Consider the following 23,274-nt stretch of genomic DNA (forward strand, 5'->3'; position numbering starts at 1 on the left):
CACCACATCAACAAAGATGTGGTAGAATTACATTTTTATTGTGTTTTGATTATTTCTACTAATCAAACTAATGTTTGTACCATGCGTATATTTTAAATTCTAATGTGATTTTATCAGAGCGTTATATTATCACTCATATGTGGCTGTACATTCATAGGGGCTTTTTTACAATCCCCTTCTGTTGCCAATATGTCTCTTTTTCCCATATTAGAAGTGATGCACTGATGGCGCAAGGGGCCTGTGTATAAGCACCATAGTGTTTTGGAGCTGTGATACCTATGTTGCACTGTACCTACACTTGCCCTTGAGTTAAATCTTGACTGCTCACAAACATCTACCTAAAGAGGCAAGGGGGTTCAGGTGAGGTCCACTTTCTATTGCAGACTTGGTATATTAAACACTAATTGCAAGAGACCAAGAACATTCTGTCTCTTAGAAAGGACATTGTCTCATGTTAGCAACTCTAGAGAGCCAAGCCTGTGTGTCTCTGTCCCTCTCTTACTCACATTCAAACACTATGCTTTTTCTGCTCATATAGTCAAATCATACTCGCAACCCATGAAAAGAAAGAGAGTCCTAATCTGTATCATGTGGTGGCAGAATGCAGCACACATAGGAGAGGAAAAACAAGGAGAAATAAACATATTTCTCCTCGTTACACTTCTCCTGGGTAGGTGTATCTTTTTGGTGCATTCCCAGGTTTGGCAAATGTGGGAATGTGTCAAAAACCGTTGGAGTTGAATGGGAATACCCACCACAATAACCATGGAACTCCTAGCTTGTGCAGAGTAATTGTTAATTAATGGACATTACTTCTGATTATGCTGTACGCTATGCTCATTTTCTGATAGTAGGAGACCCTAACATTCACATTGGATACGACAATTGTTCCTTAGCTAAAGGCCTGGTGGAGGATCTTGGGCTGTTCCAGCTCAATCAACTTGTATTTACTCCTACACACATGCGCAGCCGTATTGTGGATCCTATTTTTATGAATTCGAGCTTGAAACGATGGGTGCGCGGACTCGGGTGGCCTGGGCAGATCATTATATGGTCCATTTCTGTATCACTGAAACTCCCCTGCCAGCAACACAACCTCATAAAAGAAGTGAACACAAATGGTCGCGTATTACATCAAAAGCCTCCACGGGAGTCCTAGACCAGAAAACACTTGTACTCAACTTTTGTCCTCATATTGCTAATAGACAAATAATGAGGTGGATTTATCAGGCCCTAGGTGCTCTAGCTCCTAACAAAGTTATCACCAGCATGTGCTCCAAACCAACGGCTGCGTGGTTTACAGAGGCATTCCTGGTAATGAAGAAATTGTGTAAGCAGCTGGAACGAATATGGCGTAAAGATTATGATGACCACCATAAAACTACTTACTTGGCTGCCCTGAGAGAATATTATTGGGGATCTAAGGGATTCACGCACAAATGTATACACTCACAAAATCGAGCAGTCAAAAAATTCCTCAAGGTAACTTTTTAAGATAGTCAAGTCCTTGACATCCTTGGAACGTACGACTGTGTCAATTCCACCCACCACTGCCATCTGGGATCAGATCGCTCTTTTTTACCTTGCTAAGATAAACACTATTGACACATCCTTTCCTGAGAGTGCTAGGAATTTTCAGTTTGCTACATCTACCTTAATAACTACGACTGTCCCTGGAAGTTTTTCTAATTCAAAAACCATCTCGGAGACCAAGACTAATAGCCTGATATTTAAAGTAATTTCTGGATCTCCTCTAGACCCTGTGCCCCGGCCATACAAGAGCGAGGCAGGGAAGCTTTTGTCCCTCTACTCACTGATTCGCTCAACTTATCTTATGCTTTTAGGCAGATTACTTTGGAGTAGAAGCCTGCTATGGTGATTCCACTCTTGAAGAAACCAACTTTAGGTCCATCAGTACCTGTGAACTTAAGACCGATATCTGCCTTTCTTTGTAAAAATTGCTGAAAAATATGTCACCCAACAGCTGCTGAATTTGGTGGAAGAAAAAGCACTTCTTCATGAGTCACAATCTGGGTTCGGGTCATTTTCAGTAGAGAATCAGCCCTCTTATTTGCATCAGAATCACTCCGCCATGTGGCGGATGAAGGCAAGACGGCTGCACTAGTCATGCTTAAATTAAGTACAGCTTTCAATACGGTCTCCCATGGACTATTACTAGAAAGGCTACAGAACACCTGGGTGGGGGGCACTCTGCTGAGCTGGTTAGAAAACTTTCTGCAGGGTCCCACCTTTCAGGTCATCCAACAGCCGTACACCTCCAAGATTCGGTCGTGCAGCAGGGAGTCTGAGCATGTTTAATTTATATATGCGACTGCTGGCCGAACTTATCGAGGGTCATGGCGTTCAAACAGTATTCTACACTGATGATACCCAACTGATCATTACACTGGCTCAGGACACCAAGCAACGGACGATTTTAAACTATGTCGGTTGACCCGGACAACTGAATGAAGGACAGTTGCCTGAGACTTAATGCTAACAAAGCAGACATCTTGGTGGTAGGGAAACAACTGTCCATCTGGTCTATGTCATGGTGGCCAAATGAGCTAGGCTCTCTGCCAATCCCTATTTCTAAGGTGAAAAATATTGGAATTTGGTTTGATTCCACCTTATCTTTTGCAGATGAAATCTCCACTCTCGTAGGTTCCTGTTTTGGTACCTTTAAAATGATCCAGAAGAATCTGTGGCTTTTACCTGGCGTCACGGATGGATTACTGTAATGTACTCTATCTGGGGGCCTTAAGGGGAGGTTTCAAATAATCCACACCTCGACTGCTGCTGAATATTCCCCGACATGCCCCAACGAGGTCAGCTTTGGCAAATCTCCAAATTGGCTTTACATTGAGGAGAGGATTTCTTTGAAGGCCATGTGCTCTGTTCATAGGATCCTCCACGGAGAAGGCCCTGGCTATCTTCTACCACTGATTCAACCGTATCTTCCCAGACAGGGCCTGAGATTTGCTGGAACAGACATGTCCAGAGTTCCAAAATTTCGCAGAACACATCTTGGTGGCAGCTCTTTTATGTTCCTGGCAGCTAAAAAATGGAACTGACTTCCGCTTCATCTCAGATTAGATCCTTCTGAAGTGCTTTTTCAGAAGCACTTAAAAACCTGGCTTTTTAGAAATGGTCTCGTCCATTAATATCCGTTATCAGTTCTGTCAGTTGGAATTTCAGCATGCCGACACTCCGAATTGATATAACTGCTAACATAACATCACATTATGCAATGCAGTGATTTGTGCTATGTTGCATTACTCCATATTTTTAAGCTGTTTAGAGTCACATAAAGTGGCTTTACGTGGCTTCAAAAATATAACTTAGAGGTTTGCATCACACATGTACCAAGTTGTGTGGTGCAAGAACGATGCAAGGCTCTCCTAAATAATTCCCAAATGTCTTGAAATGGTTCATCCTTTAGATCTACATTAATTGGTAATGTCGGCAAACATTCAGCTTACGATTCCCAATCACAACCCTGTACAATACTGAGACTGTACCATCAAAAGAAAAAATCCCATTCTGATATCACAATTCATCTGCCTCAATAATTGTATTTCCCAAAGTTCAATAATCTTGAGACGGCAGGGAAAACGCTGCACAAGTGCCCGATTCTCCACAACGGAGTTCTAGATGCATCAACAAAAATTAGATGTCAGTGGCTGAGCATATAGTCAGGTCCCATTCTATATAATCACACAAGGAAAAGTATAAGCATAGATGCAGAGGATACAGGGGAGATATTTACTAACATTTAACATGGGTGCTTATGCAATGCAAAGCATTAAAAAGTATTACAGTTGCAGCATAAAATTGTGATTCATGTGACAGATATAGGCAGACATCAATACTTTGCTCTTTTGCAAACTGATGCAAAATAGCACAAACCGACGCAGTCTTGAGAAAGTTTTTTGATTTCAAGAAAATTTTTATTTTTGACTTGCCAACACAATACTTTTTTTGCACCTGAAATGTGCTCTAAAAGTAAGGCAAATAGTGCTTTGCACATCTTTGTGTTACTTTGCTTTACGTATTTATTTATTTTTTATTATTTAGGGTTTTCTATAGCGCGAACATGACCCACTACTGGGTGTCAGGAGCACTTTAAAATTTAACAGCAATCAGTTTCGGTCACAGTTTACAAATTTACAAATAATATACATATTAAGTCTTACTAGGCAACCACTCGGGTTATAGTAATACATGTCATGACATACTTGCATATAAAATGTAATATCATTCCTAAAGAAAACATGGAGTCTCAACTGGATACACAGTTACAAGACCAGATTCATATCCATGTGGCTTGATGGAGGTACCTTCATTAGCCATCATCCCTGAATCTTGTGCATACTTTGCATCAAGAAGGCATCCCATTGGTGGTACATGGATGTTCCCAAATTACCACCAGGGGTTTTCGATGCAAAGCCATAACTACTAAAATTGGTACATAAGACTTTGCACCAAAAAATAATGCCTATTAGAAGCAGGTGCTAACAAGGAGAAATGTTTTTATTTTTCGTAATGTTTCGCACATTGCATGTATGTCCTGTACTGCAGAGCACATATCTAATGTATGGAACGTTATAAAGTTAGTCTAAACACAGTATTTTGTGAATTCTACTTCTTATCTAATGCCTTGTTGCTTTACTAATAGTGTGTTGACAAGTTTCCTCAAGTAGCTTTTGGTTATCTTCTTAGTGGGCCATCTGGCTTTAGCAATGTTATTCTGCTTGGCATCTTCCTCCTCCCAAATGTCAGGAGAAGTTTAATACCTTTTTGGTTTCACCTACACAATCTCCATCTTCAATCAAAATCAACAGATTGCAATTGGAGATTTATTTCCCCTTTGTTTTTTTTTTCTCCAAGCTGTGACCATCCAAGTTAGACACTTGACACTCTGTGTAGGGTAGCACAGTGGAGTGGGCACTGGGCAGAGTTGATCTTTCCTCAGACAATTCCGAAGGCCACTCAACTAATTTACATTGTGCTCAGGCCTTTGCAACCACTCATGTAGGTGTAGTGGCTGGGCTGCTGATCGCCTTGACTTTCGTTTACATTTGGTATTTCAGTTAGGGTCTTCAGTTCTATCCTTGCTGCTATTCTTCTGGATGTAATATGACAAAGTGTTATCTGACCCAAGGCTGCTTCCTTGATCCATTTCATATACTCATTCTGTTTGGGTACGTGTGATTTGTGCATGACAATGCTGTCTAGTGTTCTGAACAGGAATACTCTTGTGAAATGTAAGATGCTTCCTGGGAAGAGCTGGACCTGATGGTCAGTGACCTTGAAGCAATATGTCTGTCTGGCCTTGTGTGATAGGCAGATATTAGGATGACCCGTCAGCCTGTATCTTAACCCTTGTCATTGACTGCTACTACGAGTACTGCAATGTGAGTTTGACATGCTTAAAAGCCTTTCTCATGTCTTGCGAGGGGCGTCTCTATAATGAAGTTAATGTGGCAAGTGTAGTGGTATATTTCAGGAGACTTTCCCATATAGTAGCAGGATAGGGTGCACAGGTTGTCTAAGAGTATTTTAATTGAGGCCATGGAGGAAATACTGCATTACAGTTTGAGAAGAAGAGCTCACCTGATCCATGGTGCAATTGCTAAATCAGCTGACTGTACCCCAAAAAACATGTGCCCTGCTCATGCTCACCACCTCTGCACTGGCTGCAGTCCCTTCCAAAGTGTGGTGCATCTGCGCTGGCACTTCGCATCTTGTCAGACAACCTCTGTTAGGTACTTGAATCATATGCACACCTTAGGTTTTACTCAATCCAACAAGTGCATTCACAAATCTACATACTGCTGGTCATCACAAAAAATCATTTTCTACTAGGATTCCCATAGGTTTGGCTCTGTGTAGCTGGGCCTGTGTTGTGGGGCAGCTTTTAAGCCACTCCTGTTGTGACAGACATCCTTCTGGAGGTAGAAAGAATAGAAGAGGGGGCACTTCAAAAGAAAGCAGCCCTCAACATAAACTTCAAAGACTTGTACTGTCTGGAAATGGACTATAAAAGGTTGAGATTGAGACCCTAAAAAGTGTCATCAAGCAGCGAGTCGGGCTGTATGAGGAGGAGAAGCTCTGCAAGGTTGCCTGTGACCAGGACTGGGGGCCAAGGCCTGCCAGTATCCCAGCTGGTTGAGGGGACATCACCCAGGGAGTCCAAGACCACCTGCCCTGGAGCCTGGAGCACTAGTGCCTGCCTGCTTTCCAAGACCAGTGTACCCTGTAGGGAAGAGGAGGGCATTGGAAGGTGCGAGGTCCAGTGAGGAATCCTGGTGAGTGGATTCCCTTAGCGAAGTATGAAGTGAGCTGTGAACAATGCTGTACTGAACGGGTCATTGCCAGTGTGCAGTGTGCTGCTGTTCTGAGTGGGTTGCAGCCCATGTGCGGTGTTAAGTCGGCGAACCCATTTGCCAGGTGGGTCCATCATGAAGAGTGCTGCTGTACCGAACAGGCCATAGCCTGTGTCTGTGTTAAGTGGGTGACCCTGTATGTCAAATGGGGCGTTGTGAAGACTGCCTTGTGGCAATCAGTCTGGAGCCAGTGTGCAGTGGAGGGAAGGTGACCACGTATGCCAGAGAGGTCCTAGCAAGAAGTGTGAGCTGGTTGGGATAGTCATCGGAGGAGAGCGCCAGAGAGCTGCATTGCAGAGAGGTGTTCTGAGGCCACACCCCTTTTTACACCACGCTGAAAATGCAGCTTCCGGTGCACTGCTGCTCAGAAGATGAAGTTCACTTGTGTCCTGAGCTCCTCAGGACACAAGTGGACCTCATCACCCCACCAGCAATGTGCACCAGAAGCCACATTTGCAGAGTAGTGTAAAAAGGGGTGTTGCTTCGAACCACCTCTCTGCAATGCAGCCATGTGGTGCTTACTGGAGGTACCTGGTGGGCTAGTTGGCCCCCAGGGACCCTCAGGATTGAGGGGGAATTAATCCCTAAACTTAAAACGCGCCACGGGGCTCGTTTGCGTAGTGGTGCAGGGAGGGGGCAGGCCTGATGTGACAAGTGTGCAAACACACCCTATGGCTCATTTTAAGTTGGGGATAAAGCCCCCTTGAATCCTGCGGGTCCCTGGGCTACCTACTTGCGGTCACCAATAGGAAGTTATAGTTAGGACCTTGTTTCCATTCAAAAAGCATTTTTTCTTTTGCCAATATATTTGGCATCATTTGACGAATCTTCATGAAATTTTCAACATTAATTGCTCGCTAAAGTCAGCTCCTGTCTTAAACGTTTCAGGGTGATTCATCAAGCGGGAGCCAAGAAAAAAAGGGGGTCCCAAAACACGTTTTCTGGATGTTAATTTCCATAGGAAACTTTAGACAAGGCTACAGCCTGAACTGCTGAATGGAATTACACCAGATTTGGCAAAACTATAGCCTTTGGTTAAAAAAGCGACCTTGTTTTTAAATGGTGTAAATCTGTTCAGTAGTTCCTGAGAAATTCATATATAAATAAAATTACTATTTAGTGACTGCAGTGGATCTGCGAACCCTCCTGATCACCATCTGACTTCTGATTGGCAGCCAACAATTCAAACTAGGAAATGTTGGCAGCCATCTTGTGACTTGTTTGAACCAAGTCACAAGACAAAAGGTGAAAAAAGATGAAAAGCGGGCAGGGTAGAAATACCCTGACCCCCTAGGCGCGCTCAGGGGATCCCATAGGGAGCCCCAGGGCCCACAAAAGCATTTTTTTTAAAAATGTGGGCGGGAGTCACATAGGGTCCACGAATCTGGTGGAATTTCTTTTTAAATGTGAGCTCCCGTGCTTTGTTTAATTAAGCCCCCAGAGGGCCAGGTCCCAGGGGCAATGTTTAATTATATAGTGGGGGCACTGGAGTGCTCCCACTGCCCTGGGGACTGCCACCTCCCCAGGGCTATCCTCATTTAAATACTGGCACCTGCCCGGGGCTTTCTGTAAGTAAAATGCATGGTGGAGCTCCTGCCCCCACGCTGACACGGAAAAAACCACTTCCCCGGAGCCTTCATATTTAAATGCGGGGTCCTTGAGCCCCCTGCAGCAACCGGGGTCCACCACCTCCCCGGGGCCTTTTTAAAATGTATAAAGTGTGTGTGGGGGGGCTCCTACACTACCCTGGGGACCACTAACATCTTTTTAAAAAATGGCCAGGTCCCGGGGGATGGGGTCCCTGGGGGTGATATTAGGTAATGGAACTGGGCGGCATTCATTATTTTGATTTCTCTCGTCATAAGAGTCGCAACCCCATCGCGGCTCTCAGCGCGGCCCCCTGTGTAATATCGAGGTGGATTAGCAGATCTACCTTAAATAATTAATTTAATAGTAAATAATTCAGAAGGTAGTGTTGCATTTGTGAACTATTTTTTATAGAGTTAGTGAGATTGAAGTTAATAATCACATTCAATTTGATAGTTAGTAATTATATAAAAAAATAAAAATTAAAAGTTAAACTTTTACAGTTAGAGGCAAGATGGCGTCCACGATGGACGCGTGAGTAAGCTGCTCCTGCCGGACCTTGTCGGGGGCACTGAGCTGTTTGAATAAGAAGCGGACAGAATAGCTGATTAAAGCTATTAGTGTTGCGGGAAAGTGTGGAACGATTTACCGGGAGACTGAGGAGGTTTCTACCTGTATTTCTGCTTTGAATATCAGCGGCGCCGTGGACCGGAGTGAGTGTGAAGCACACAGCGGAGTTGGTGGGCGTTTCTTTGGAGGCTGTTCACCTAGTACACCTGGACGGTAGTTGGTGGAGAGGCTGTGTACGTTACGAGGCAGAGCGCTCTGGAAGGAGCAATGGCGCCGAAAGGACGGAGGGGACGCGGACAGGGAAATGCTGCCACTGACTCACAGGATGGAGCTGAGGCTGTGAGTGGCACGAATACTGCTTCTCGCTCCGGTAATCGCAGTAAGGATGCGGAGACTGTGTTGGGCGCGGCTGGAGCTCCGGGCAGAGACCCTGCTGAAGTAAGTGCTCCCAAGAAAATACCTGAACTGTTTTTTGCTGCAAAAAATAAAGAACTGAGTAAGCAACAGCAGAGACACCTTGATCAGATGCTGACAGACACCTCCGGAGGCGAGGGTTTGTTTTTGCCGGTGAATGGAGAGGAAGTGTCTGGGCAAAGGAGAAGCTTCTCGCAAGAGGGGGCACTGGGGAGCGAGGTGGTTGCTACCTTGGAGGAAGCGCAGGCGGTTGAACTAAATGAGTTAAACGATATAAATGAGCTGCTAACCGAGGAAAAGCATGACGAGACCCTGCAAGAGACCGCGCAAGAGCCTGCACAAGAGACCATTCCAGCTTTAAACTCGGTCCCTGTGGTTAATATGGAGAGTGATTCTAGAGGGGGCACATTAACTAATCAGGGGGGGGGGGGTCACCCATGTTGTTGAATCAGACTCTGTTGACTTTTATTCCCTTTCAGAGCAGTCTATGTCTTCCTCAGAGGACCTTGTGCAGCAGTATGCAATGTATATGACTATGGAGGATGGGAGTATTAATTGCAGCCTTGACCAGGAGGAACAGGGATCTGGTCTTCGCACTGTGCGCAGACTCCAGCTGAATCAAAGTGCGGAAAATAATGCGCAAATCAATGAGGGAAATGTGCAAGTGGTGGAAAATAAAGGAGTGGCCGCCTCTGAGGTGGATATAGCGCCAGGTGACATATCATTGAGTTTGATATATCAAACGATGATGGAACATAGGGCTGAGACTCGAGAAGAAAACCTGAGAGTTCAGAACTCTTGTAGGAAACTGCAGAACTTGGTTAGACGTTTGGTTAAGTCACATTCTGAGTTTTTGGCCAGAGTTAATGAAGCAGAGACACGTATATCAACCCTAGAGGATGAGCTTGTGCAACAGAAGAAAGCTATTGAAACACACTTGGCTATTAAGGAAGACATTAATTGGAAATTGGTGGACATAGAAAACCGATCCCGTAGAAATAACTTGAGGTTTTTGCAGATTTCGGAAGGGAAGGAGGGGTCGGATACTCGAGGATTCATAGTAGAACTTTTAAAAAAGGCATTCCCGGAATCAACAAAATGGGATTTGGACAGGGAGGTGGAGCGGGCACACCGATTTCCTTTTTCTATCAGAGCAAATCAATGGGATCAGAGGCCTAGAGCAATACTTGTTGCGTTTAATAGTTTTCTTGCTCGTGATGAGATCTTTTTAAAAGCCCGACCTGACAAAAAAAGAAGTGGGCTTGACTGTAAATTTTTTGTACGCCCTGACTTATGTAAGCAGTCAGTTGAATTACGGTGGCAGCTCCGACAGTTAATCCCGGAGTTTCAAACAAAGGGTGCGCAGGCATTTTTGATGTTTCCTGCTAAAATGAAAGTAATGTTTAAGGAGCGCACCTATTTCTTTACGACTGCTGCCTCCGCTAAAGAGTTTTTGGGCAAGATGTAATCCAATATCCTAGAAGTGTTTAATTTGTTAATTTGTTAATAACTGTAGGCAAGTTAATAGTTAAGGAGGGCATTCTCTTCATGATTTTTTCTGAGTTGCTTCTTTTTCGAATATTATTATATCTTTTTCTCTTGGGATGGTAAGATAATATTACGTCCCGCAAGTGAAGGCAGGGGGATGGGGCAAGCTCGCATCAACAGGACCGTAAGTCCTAAAGCCTCGTTAAAGGGGGGGGTTGGGGTTGGGGTAGGTACAGGGGATATAGAGGGGGGTAGTTTGAGGAGGGTGTAAAAAAGGGGGGGAAACTGTTCACAGCAATTAACAAGAAAACTACAATGCAGTAGTAAAAATAAGTTTGAAAGCACAACCCGTATTATTATATATCTTGGTTTTGAGAAAATAAGGGACTCTAAGCTCTCTATGTGCTGGTTTATGATTGTTATGATTAAAAAGAAATGGGGACTAAAGGACTAAGAATTTGTTCATTGAACGTATCTGGTCTTAATAATCCTATGAAGAGCCAAAAGGTGGCAGCTGAACTGAGATACATTTGTCCGGACATACTCTGTGTACAAGAAACTCATATTCCATGGTCAAAGAGGGGGGTGCTAAAGGAACTGGGATACTCGTTAGTGGTCGCCTCAGGGCAATCCAGTATGATAAGTGGGGTTGCTATTCTTGTTAAACGAAATTGTATAAATACTGGTCGGAAACTAATGGACAAAAATGGGCGGTGGGCCATAGCAGAGTGCATCCTTGAAGGGAGGAATCTGACACTTTGTACAATATACGGAGCTAATCTGGATGATCCGGAAGCTTTGAATGAAATAAACTCGGAACTGGCTAACTGGCCGCAACCAGTGGTGGTATGTGGAGATTTTAATATAAATTTGCTGAATAGAGCATTACAGGATGGGTCTGACAAGTATAGGGGGCGAAAACCAAAAGTATTTAAGGCATTGTACAATTTAGTTAGCGATCAAGGATTAGTGGATGTCTGGGGAAGTCTGAGGGGACAGCATAGTGGGTTTACATTTTATTCCTACCCCCACATGAAGCTGGTGAGACTGGATTATTTTTTTGCACCAGTATCATTACTGGCTGGCGCCACAATAAGTGTTTACCCCAGGATTACATCGGACCACGCACCTATTGTATTAGAATTACAAGGATGTCCTAATAGACCTAAATGTTTAAATTTTACGTACGATCGAAAGTTGGGGCTAAATAATGAGTTTAAAGTCCACATGGACAGGTGGATTCAATTTTTTTTCCAGAATAACAGAGAGACGGCCGCAGTTGGGGTAATTTGGGATACCTTTAAGGCCGGTTTCCGTGGTGAATGTATGAGTTTTTCATTTTGGCAGCAAAAGAAATTTAAGCAAGAGTTGGCTACGCTATATGGACGTCTGACCCAGTCTGAAATTTTATTGACGAACGGAGTGGCTAGTGGATTGACTGACCTAGCAAATTTAGAGAATGGGGTGGCAAAAGATAGGGCCAACATCCTGGGGTTTTGGTGTGCTGAGAATGCAAGAAAATATTTAACGTCAAGAATGGAAAAACATGAGTATGGTGAAACAATTGGGAAAAGGCTGGCTGTCCAATTACGTATGAAGGAGTCCGCTAGAAATATTCAGGCATTGAGAGATACTACTGGGGTACTGCATTCAGAACCCCAACAGATTCTGAAGATTTTTTAGCAGTTTTATTCTGAATTATATGCACGGCAAACTGTGTTAGATATGGGATTAGATTGGTTAGAAATGTTTGAAGAACGTTTAAAGGTATTAGATTCTACATTAGCAGAGGAATTGGAATCCCCAATATCGGGGTTGGAATTGGAAACAGCAGTAAAAGCCTTACGTTTGGTAAGGCTACAGGCCCTGACAGAATATCTTGTGAGGTTTATAGACAGTTTTTTAATACTATTAAAGACGAGTTGCTAGTTGTCATGCAGATGGCTCATCTGGGCTTTCCTCCCAAATCATGGTCAGATGAAACAATAGCGGTGTTCTGTAAGAAGGGTAAGCAGCCGGATCTAGTGGGATCGTATCATCCTATATCTTTATTAAATGCCGATAATAAAATTTACTCCAAGATTTTGGCAAATCGATTATCAGTAGTTATCGCGTCTTTTGTTTCACAACAACAGCATGGCTTTATACCAAAAAGGGGAACTGCAGATCATGTCAATAAGTTAATTACGCTTTTTGACATTGCGGCAGTAAAGAAAAACGATTTAGCGCTTATCTTACTCGACACAATGAAAAAGCGTTCGATCGTGTACATTGGGGCTATATGTGGAGACTTATGGAAAAAATGGGATTTGGGCAGAAATTTATTGTTGCCTTACAGTCTCTTTATTTAACCCTAATGGCTAAGATTTCCGCTATGGGATTACTTTCGGATTCTTTGAACATAACTCGTGGCACCCGCCAAGGCTGTCCGTGTTCTCCCCTTTTGTTTGCCCTATATATTAACCCTTTTATTGAACAATTGATTAGAAGCGGACTGATTCCACCTTATCGAGCATTGGGTTATACTTTTTCTCTTTTTGCATACGCGGACGATATTGCTGTGGCAACAGCAAATCCAGTAAAAGCTATTGTAGAGATAGAGCGACTGGCGAAGGAGTTTGGTAGTGTATCGGGATACAAGCTTAACGTATCCAAGATGCAGATTTTGTGCTCTGATACTTTAGTTTGGCAAGACGTGAGGGTAGTTAAAGAGGCAATCTATTTAGGGATACAGCTAAAGGCGAATATGAACGAATTGGTCGATGGAAATTGGAGCTCATTGATGGTTAAAATTAAGAATTCTTTAGATAGATGGGAACGATTACATCTTACCATCATTGGTCGCTCAAATATTATAAAAATGAATGTACTACCAAAGGTTCTTTACCTGTTTAGGTCAATACCTTTAGAAATATCCAGAAATAGGATACACTCTTTACAGTCTATGTGTGGCAAATTTATTTGGAGTCCAGGCCGACCTAGACGAGCAATGAAATATATTTTACCTCTAGTTAGGGGGGGGATGGCGGTACCTGACTTTTTTATATTATGTAACTTGTTTTTTATTGAAGATGAGGGTATTGATTATGGGGGAAATGGTGGCGGATACGGCTACTGCTCCTTCTATTTTTTAAATGCTGCTAGGCCCAGTTGCAAAACAATGCTTATTTATTGAGCCGGATGGAAGCTACTAACACGGACATGCTTCAAGGTATTGATCAGTGCAGCTAAGGTCTGGAAATGGCTTGCTAAAGTAACGGCAATTGGGAACATCTCTTATTATACTCCTTTTAAAGCCTCCAGGCACCTCCCAGGTATATTTTCAGATGATATGGCAATAAAGTGGCAGAGGAAGGGGGTTAGATGGCTGGGGGATTTATACATGGATGATGGGACTCATAAGTCATTTGACGAGCTAAAGGAACAATTTTCTTTCCCTAGAACTTATTTCTTTAAATTTCTACAAATACGGGATTATCTATCTCGAGGTAAGATCGTATTGCAAAAAAATAATGTAGTTGAAGGTGTCAGAAAACAGATTAAAATAGGAATGTTATATCAAACATTGCTTAAGGGGAGAACTGATGATCTTGATAATGTAAGGCTGAAGTGGGTTGCTGCATTAGATGATCCAGATATAGTTGTAGAAGATTTGCTTTTGCTGTCTATTGAGGCATTAATGTCTGCACATTTAAAAGCCCAATTTTTTAAGACGCTATTTGACTTATACTATACTCCCGTTCGGATGGCAAAATGGAGGGAGGGAATGAGGGTAAATGCTTTCGTTGTAAGGCTGATGGCGCAGATAGTACACATATTTTGTTTAGCTGTGTTAAACTTCAATGTTTTATAGCAGAAATTGGAAAGTTTTTGTCATTTATAATTAAAATGCCTATAAATATCACACCTGCCATGATGCTATTGGGGAAAATACCCATGGATAGGCCAACGGACCCACTATATCAATATCGCCATTTTTTTTTTCTATGACTGCTGCACGATTATGTATAGCCACTGAGAGGCTCCAGGAGAAACCACCTGATTTTCATCAATGGCGAGCTAAAATGTACAATCTATTTAGTTTGGAGTGGGGTCTTTTTTCTATTAGAGGTATTAGAAAGAAAAAATTGGGCATAAAAATTTGGGGCTCTTTTCGAGACTATTATGAGGATTGACAGCAGATGATTCATGAATTGTACAGGAAATCGATGGATTGCTAAGGGGTTAACCTGTGTGGGTAGGATGAACTATGTCTTGATCAATCGGTCCTTTTGTAATGTATTTGTATATGCCTGCAAATGAATTCTGATCCATATTCATTTATTTATTTATTTTTCTTTTTTCTTTTTGTATTTGTATCTGCTTATGTTTCTTGCTGTGAACAATAAAATAAAATAAAGAAATAAAATGGCCAGGTCCCGGGGGATGGGGTCCCTGGGGGCGGTATTAGGTAATGGAACTGGGCGGCATTCATTATTTTGATTTCTCTCGTCATAGGAGTCGCAACCCCATCGCGGCTCTCAGAGCGCCCCCCAGTGTAATATCGAGGTGGATTAGCGGATCTACCTTAAATAATTAATTTAATAGTAAATAATTCAGAAGGTCGTGTTGCATTTGTGAACTATTTTTTATAGAGTTAGTGAGATTGAAGTTAATAATCACATTCAATTTGATAGAGTTAGTAATTATATAAAAAAAATAAAAATTAAAAGTTAAACTTGAAAAGTGTATTGTGTTGTGGTACATTCAATTTGTGCTTTTGTTTTTTGGATTCGTGTCGCAAATCCATAACATTTTTTAAAAGAGTATGTCAAAAAAAGCAAAGAATTCACTGTTGGGTTATAGGGTGGCTCTAAAAAGAGCCCATGTTTTCATTATAACTTTGTTGGAGCTACATGTAAGTGCGGATGCACAGCTTAAGGTTGTTCAGAAACACTCTGTTCCCTTCATTGTTATATATGGAGCCCATCCTATGGTCTCTGAGGTAAGCAGAAAGAGCTTTATTGACATTCTTCCTAGCTTTCTCAATCTGTGGACAGAATTGATTTGACCACTTCCATTTCTGTATTTGGCATATATTAGAGTATACAAAGACAGTTTGAGGCAAAAGTAACATAATTTGTGCAAGGGTATCCTTCATTAGGATTTCCAAACCTTCCCCAGTCAATGTGCCTAGGTCATTGCCGCCACAGTGCACAATCATGGGGCTAGGGGGTTGGAGATGCAAAAAGGTTTTAACCAAAGGCATCAATTGGTGGCACTTTAATCCTCTCTATGCAATCCATTTAATATCCAAATTTTGCAAACCTAAGTCTTTGTCAATACCTCTGTGTTCAGCAGACCTTTTCCACCCAAAAACATAGCTGTGCCCTACAATCCATACTGTAAGCATCTTGAAGGGATCTCTGGAAGGAAAGAAAAGATGTCTATAGCTGAGGTAGTCAATTGGTAGAATGAGAGGTATCTAAAATTGGGGAAAGATGCTGTTTTTGAAAAAGCTGATAAGTGATAGGCTGTTTATCAACATTGTGCACTCATAAATCGGATGCATGTTATTTTGCTCAAGAATAACCCTGGGCGTAGCTGGCCTAGTAGGACTACGCGGAGGTCCACGAAGTTGGGAGCAAACTCTGTGGAACTCCGCCTTGCTCTGCTCCGCCACCCGCTTCCACCCCCTATCAATTAATGTCTAATTAATTGTTAATAGGGGGATGGAGGCGAGGGCTGACCAGTTCTGCTCCTCTGCGGAGTGTCTGCACACTCCGCGGGCAGAGCAGAGTTCTCCACCCGCGCCTACTCAAGAAACATGTTTCTGATTGGTTATAGAAAAATGTTTGAAAGGTACAGTAGATAGGATAAGCTAATATTTTGCAAAAGTCAATCACACCTGCTATTTGCATTAGTAAGCTAGTGTGCTGAATTTGAAAGTATGGTGAATTTGCTACCTTCTGGTAAATTTCAATGTTGCAGAAAGTGTTACTATGGAAACTAGGCTTAAGCAGAATGGGGAAAGGGTTGAAACTTAACTGTGGCTTTAAAATATGAAATGCTAATTTATGTAAAAGCGATATGCTACTGCAGTATGTCTTCCCATATCCTTATATTTAGAAGTAGTGTGGTGTTAAAAAATAATACTAGTATTATTGGAAATAGGTTTTTGAAGGGTTCGCGGATCCATCGAAACGCTCTACTCCGGCAACGTAGTGGAGTCGCGACTTCTGTTAATTACAGAAACAGTTTGGGCAGTTTTAGAAGACATTTAGAAAGGGTTAATATGTTTAACCAATAGAAATGTGTTTCACAATTATGTAGGAAGAAATTTGATTTGTTACTTACATTTATTTGTGTGGTGAAAGAGAGGGAAAGTTTGCCATTACTGGTTTTACCTTGTTTAGAGTGCTGCATTACATTTATTGTGTGAGAAAGAAAATCGTTAATGACTTTCTGATATTTCATATTCTGCAATACTATTACAGAGGTGAATTACACATTTCTGTGGTGTGTTATATATATTATGTAGTAGTGCTGCACTCTTTGTAGTGATATTTTAGATTTGAAAAGCATTATTTTCAAAGTTTTGAAATTATTTGAGAAGTGTGATGTTTGAAATATGTTACAAAATGTACAGATGTGTATTTTAGTTAGTTTGATTGTACTGAAATGATGATTGAAATAGTTTATGGATACTTATATGAGTAGATTGGTAGATGGATTAGTGATTATGGTAGTTTGCATGGGTGTTTGGAAAGGTACAGTTGGAGTACGCCGCATAATTTTAGGTGCATCTTTGAAATAGGAAGTACAGTCTGGCAAGTTTGAAGGTCTGCATGGTCTTACGACTGAGCTATGTCTCTGCTTGCCCATGTATTCTCATACTTGTTATGTATCTGAAGATGCTAGATGTACAAAACACAGATATACATCTATTTGTATTTTGCTCTTATATATGATGCCACTAGGAAAATGTGCAGACACATGCATGTATGCTTTCAGGAAAATGGTGAGACTTACAACATACACATGCTAAGGGTTACTGCTTTATATTTGGCTAGGCCCAACATCCTAACTAGTTGGTAATGGTGAAGGTGGAGCTCAAACGTGAGGATAAAGACATGTTGGTAGAGGAATTACTGATTAGGCTACTTTGTATGAGTCTGTGGAAAGGTGCACGTGAAATATGTCACAAACATTCAGGTGCTTGCTTGAAATGGGAAGTGCAGTCTGTGAAGTTTTAGGTCTGCATGGCCTTGCGACTGAGGTTTGTGTCTAATTGCACATGCAAAGGGTTACTGCTTTATATTTGGCTAGGCCCAACATCCTAAGTAGTTGCAGAATGGTGGAGGTGAAGCTCAAAAGTGAGGTTTAAGACATGTTGGTAGAGGCATTGCTGATCAGGCTACTTTGAATGAGTGTATAAAGGTACACTTGAAATATGTCACAAACGTTTAGGTGTTTACTTGAAATGGGAAGTACAGTCTATGGAGTTTTAAGGTCTGCATTGTCTTGTGACTGAGGTATGTGTCTCCTTGCACATGTGTTGTCATACGTCTTATGCATTTGAAGATGCTAGACATATAAAACACAGGTATACGTCTATTTGTATGTTTATTTTATATATGACGGCACTAGCAAAAGGTGTGTAACAAGGACCCCCTGTTTAAGCAAGATTAATGATTCCTAGGACAGGGTAATAAACAATGAAAAATAAATTCCTAGGCAATCTTCAGAAGATTTATTAGCCAACTGCCACATTGTTGTGTTTTAACACTACGTCACTTTTATGCCGCCGGTGCGTCACTTTTTGTGACGCACCAGCAGCGTATAAAATGTGCCTTGTTGCACCATATTTACAAAGTGACGCATCTAGGTAGATGCGTCACTTTATAAACCCCTGCGCTACATTATACCTGCGCCAGGTATAATGTATGCAGGGGGGCGTTCTGATTCAAGAAAGGGTCATAGAAGTGACGCAGTGAAATCTATAAGATTTCACCGCGCCACTTCTAGGATTCAAATGCGTCAATTTCTCACAGCAGGCGTAACATTGACGCAGGCCCTTTCACATGGGGCTTGCCCCATGTGAAAGGACACATTGCTGGAGTTGCGTCACTTTTGTGACACACTCCAGCAATGCGTCACTTTTGCGCCATACAGATACGTCAGAAATACTGACGTATCTGTAACTCCTTGCGCAATGATGCGTAAATATGACTCATCATTAGTGTCGCAAGGAGGGCGCAATGAAAAGTGACACATCGCTGTTTTCACGCAGCGATGCGTCACTTTTCATAAATGAGGCCCTGTATTTTTAAGCTAGGGAGACTGTATGTTTATTATAGGTTAGACTTATTCCTACTGTGTTAATAAAAACTGTGTTTTTACTTTAGTTTTATTAATTTAATGATATGATTACAATTTCCGAATATTTATTATTACATTTTTGAATTTTTTATAGTTTGGTCATTACACTGTCTTTAATTTTGTTACATCTCCGATGAGATATGTAATGTGTACTTTATTGCCTAGGAATGTATTTTTCATTGGGCACTAGAAAAAGGTACAGACACATGCATGCATGGTTTCAGGAATATGGTGAGACTTACAACAGACACATGCAAAAGGTTGCTGCTTTATATTTGGCTAGGCCCAGCAACCTAAGTAGTCACAGAATGGTGAAGCTGCAGCTCAAAAGTGAAGTTTAAGACATGTTGGCAGATGGATTACTGATTAGGCTACTTTGTTTGAGTCTGTGGAAAGGTACACTTGAAGTACAGCACATATATCTAGACGTGTGTTTCAAATGGGAAGTTCAGTCTGTCAAGTTTTACGGTCTGCATTGTGTTGTGACTGAAGTATTTCACTACTTGCACATGTATTCTCATACATGTTAAGAATCAGATGATAATTGACGTGTGAAATAGAGGTATACGTCTATTTGTATGTTTCTTTTACATATAATACCACTAACAAAAGGTACAGACACATGCATGAATGCTTACAGGAATATGGTGAGACTTACAACACAGACATGCAAATGGTTGCTGCTTTTTGTATTTGGCTAGGCCCAACACTACTGTAGTAGTAGAATGGTGAAGCCACAGCACAAAAGTGAGGTTGAAGACATGTTGGTAGAGGGATTACTGATATATGATTCCATTAGCAAAAGGTACAGACACATGCATACATGGTTACAGGAATATGGTGAGAATTACAACAGAGACATGCAAAGGGTTGCTGCTTTATATTTGGTAGGCCCAATACTCTGAGTAGACGCTGAATAGTGAATATGCTGCATAAGAGTGACAGACTATTAGTGATTAAATCACCTGGTATGAGTCTGTGGAAAGATACACTTGAAGTATACCACGTAAATTTAGGTGTCTCCTTGAAATTGGTAGTGCAGTCTGTCAAGTTTAGGGGACTTCATGGTCTTGTGACTGAGGTATATTTCTACTTGCTCATATATTCTCACAAGTGTTATGTATCTCATGATGCTAGATGTATAAAACATAGGTATACATTTATTTGTATGTTTCTTTTATATATGATGCCACTAGCAAACGGTACAGACACATGCATGCATGCTTTGAGAAACATGGTGAGACTTAGAACAGTAATATGGGAAGGGTTGCTGTTTTAGATTTGGCTAGGCCCAAGGTTCTAAGCAGTTGTTGAAAACTGAAGCTGCAAGAGAAAACTGAGGTTTAAGATATGTTGGCAAAAGGATTAGTGATTAAGCTACTTACTATGAGTCTGTGGAAAGGTACAATTGAAGTACGCCACCTGAATTTATGTGTCTCCTTGAAATGGGAAGTGCAGTCTGTCAAGTTTAAGGGGCTTCATGGTCATGTGAATGACGTATGTGTGTTACTTCTATATCTATTGTCTGATGTGTTAAGCATCTGAAGAAGGTAGTTTGAAAACCTGGTAGGTTTTGCTACTAGTAGACAAATCTCTTAGTTCTGCTTTGTCATTGGGTTGCAGAGCCTGTGATGTCTTCTGAATGAAGGTATTGTGGAGCCTCCTACATAGCCTGTTCAATACGCAGACGCAATGTTTTATGAGCAGAAAGAAATACATACACTTATTTTTACACAAATTTAGACAGCATGCGCTCTGAAACACAGGTATTCAACTATATCACTGTAATAAGTTTCACCATATTTCTTAAAGCATACATACATCAGTCTGTACGTTTTGGATACCTGTGTTTCACAGCCTATGGTCTTTAAATTTGTGTAAAGAAAATCTATGTATTCCTCTCAGCTCATAAAAATGGCACCTGAGTATTGACTAGGTTATTTGTGAAGCTCCATAACGCCTATATACAGAAGACATTAGAGTCTGTGCAACCAAATGATAGAGGAGAACTTGGAGATTTATCTACCGGTATCCAAACCATTCAGGTTTTCAAGCTACCATTTTCAGATGAATGATACATGAAACAATAGATGTAGAAGTAGACACTTACCTCCCTCACAAGAGCCCGCAGAGTTATACATTTGATAAACTACATTTCTCATTTCAAGCAGACACATAAACTTATAAGGCCTAATTCAAGTGTACCTTTCCACAAACTCATAGCAAGTAGCCTAATCTCTTATGGGCTCATTTATGAGCCCTTGCGTCACTTTTGCACAACTGGTGCGTCACTTTTTGTGACGCACCAGCAGTGTAAAAAATGCGCCTTGTTGCGCCACATTTACAAAGTGACGCATCTAGGTAAATGCGGCACTTTGTAAACCCCTGCGCTACATTATACCTGCACCAGGTATAATGTATGCAGGGGAGGTGTTCCCACGCAAGAAAGTGTCATAGAAGTGATGCAGTGAAATCTACCAGATTTCACTGCGCCACTTCTAGGACTCAAATGCGTCAAAATCTTATGCCTGCCTCACAGCAGGTGTAAGAATGACGCAAGCCCTTTCACATGGGGCTTGCCCTATGTGAAAGGACACATTGCTGGGGTTGCGTCACTTTTGTGACACACTCCAGCAATGCGTCGCTTTTGCGCCATACGGATACATCAGAAATACTGACGTATCTGTAACTCCTTGTGACATGATGCGTCATACAGTAAATATGACGCATCAGGTATGTCGCAAGGAGTGCGGACTGAGAAGTGAAGCATCGCTGCTTTCATGCAGCGATGCGTCATTTCTCATAAATGAGGCCCTAACTCTTTTGTCAACATGTTTTAAACCTCACTTTTCTGTTGAAGCTTCAGTTTTAACCAACTGCTGAGAATCTTGGGACTAGCCAAATTTAAAACAGCAATCTCACCCATGTTACTGTTTAAAGTGCGTGTTCTTGTGATAGGTTTGCTACTGTGTAAAGTACAAAACTCTAAATATTTACATGTTATGTAGACATTTGCACTGTAATTGAAAGTATTTGTTTATTTATTGTAATTAATATTAATATAGAATTATTTCAAATGTATAAAATTATTTAACAAACTATTAAAACTTATCTTTGTTTTTCAGATATTTACATTTATTGGTAACAAAATATTGAGGATGGGGAAAAAAGATAAACAGAGAAGACAAGAAAAAACTTTTATTGGTGAATGGAAGCACACTTCTAGCACTGAGCCTTTCTTTAACGAAGAAAGCTATTGTTCACAGAACACAATAGTTCACGCTGTTGATACTAGTGGTCGATGCTATGAGATGAAAGATGGTAGTCCCATTCCAAAAGAGAAGATGGTTGTTAGGAGTGTGGAAGAAGTAATAGCTGAAGACGTTCAAGGGAAGCATACATAAGCTCCAGTATAATAGTGGGCTTGTAGTAGTATTTACAGTATTCCACAGGAAACTATTGACATATTACAATTCTTTTTATGAGGATATGCCCAAACAAGTCTTAAACAGAAGTTTTAGATGTTACAAGGACTAGATCCATATAAGGTAAGAAAATATACTAACTTGCAGGGTCATTCTCTGGCTTGTCTTTCAAGAAAAATGTGTCAAAGTACTTCTCATCATTTAAAATTGTTAGCAGTACACCACTAAGAAATGTGGAAGTTAGTAATGAGACTCTACTATGTAAAAAGTCCTGCATTATGTTTAAGTGAAATGAACACAGCTCTTTTGCACGGTTCAGTATCAGATGTACAAAAAGTTTGTGATGATATACAGTTTCGTTTTTTAGTTCATAAAAAGAGTGTAGAGAAATTGAGAGCTTGATATGTGTAGGTGTTGAAGAAGAGGTAGAAGATATTAGTATTGATGACTTGGCAGAAGAAATTACAAAGTTTAAGACAGTTTCATCTGAAAAACCAAACTATGGGGCAAATTTACAAGCCCCTCTGCCACTTTTGCGTCACATTCCCCATGTTAAAAATGAAGCAAAAGTGGTGCAAGGGCTTGTAAATAAGCCCCAATGTTTGTATTTGTTGTTGAAGTACTCATTATAGAAGTCAAACTAGGAATGTTGATATATATATAAACAGTGAAAAGGAAAACAATTATAAGTGGCAGCAATTTGGTGCTTATTTGTTGGTAGAATGTCGGTTTGAGGTGGCTACTTAATAACGTATTTGTAAATATTGTTACAACAAATTAGAAGAGAAAAAAATGCCAGCTAGAGCAGTAGATAGGAAACTTAGAGTTGATAGCTATTCCTCCGGAACTGGCAGATCTGAATGCATATGAGTCCATTCCTATTCAATCTGTGCACCCGTTTCAGGCTATAGCTTGTATGGAGCCTAAAACAGGTAAACTGCCACCAACAAATTTACAAAGAGGTCTGAAGGAAAGAGTTGTGCACTTACCTTTAGATTTTGAGAAAAATATTGAAACTTTTGGTGTAGACATGGAGGAAA

Source organism: Lissotriton helveticus, chromosome 4_1 (genome assembly GCF_964261635.1).
Source record: "Lissotriton helveticus chromosome 4_1, aLisHel1.1, whole genome shotgun sequence".
Classification (NCBI taxonomy): Eukaryota; Metazoa; Chordata; class Amphibia; order Caudata; family Salamandridae; genus Lissotriton; species Lissotriton helveticus.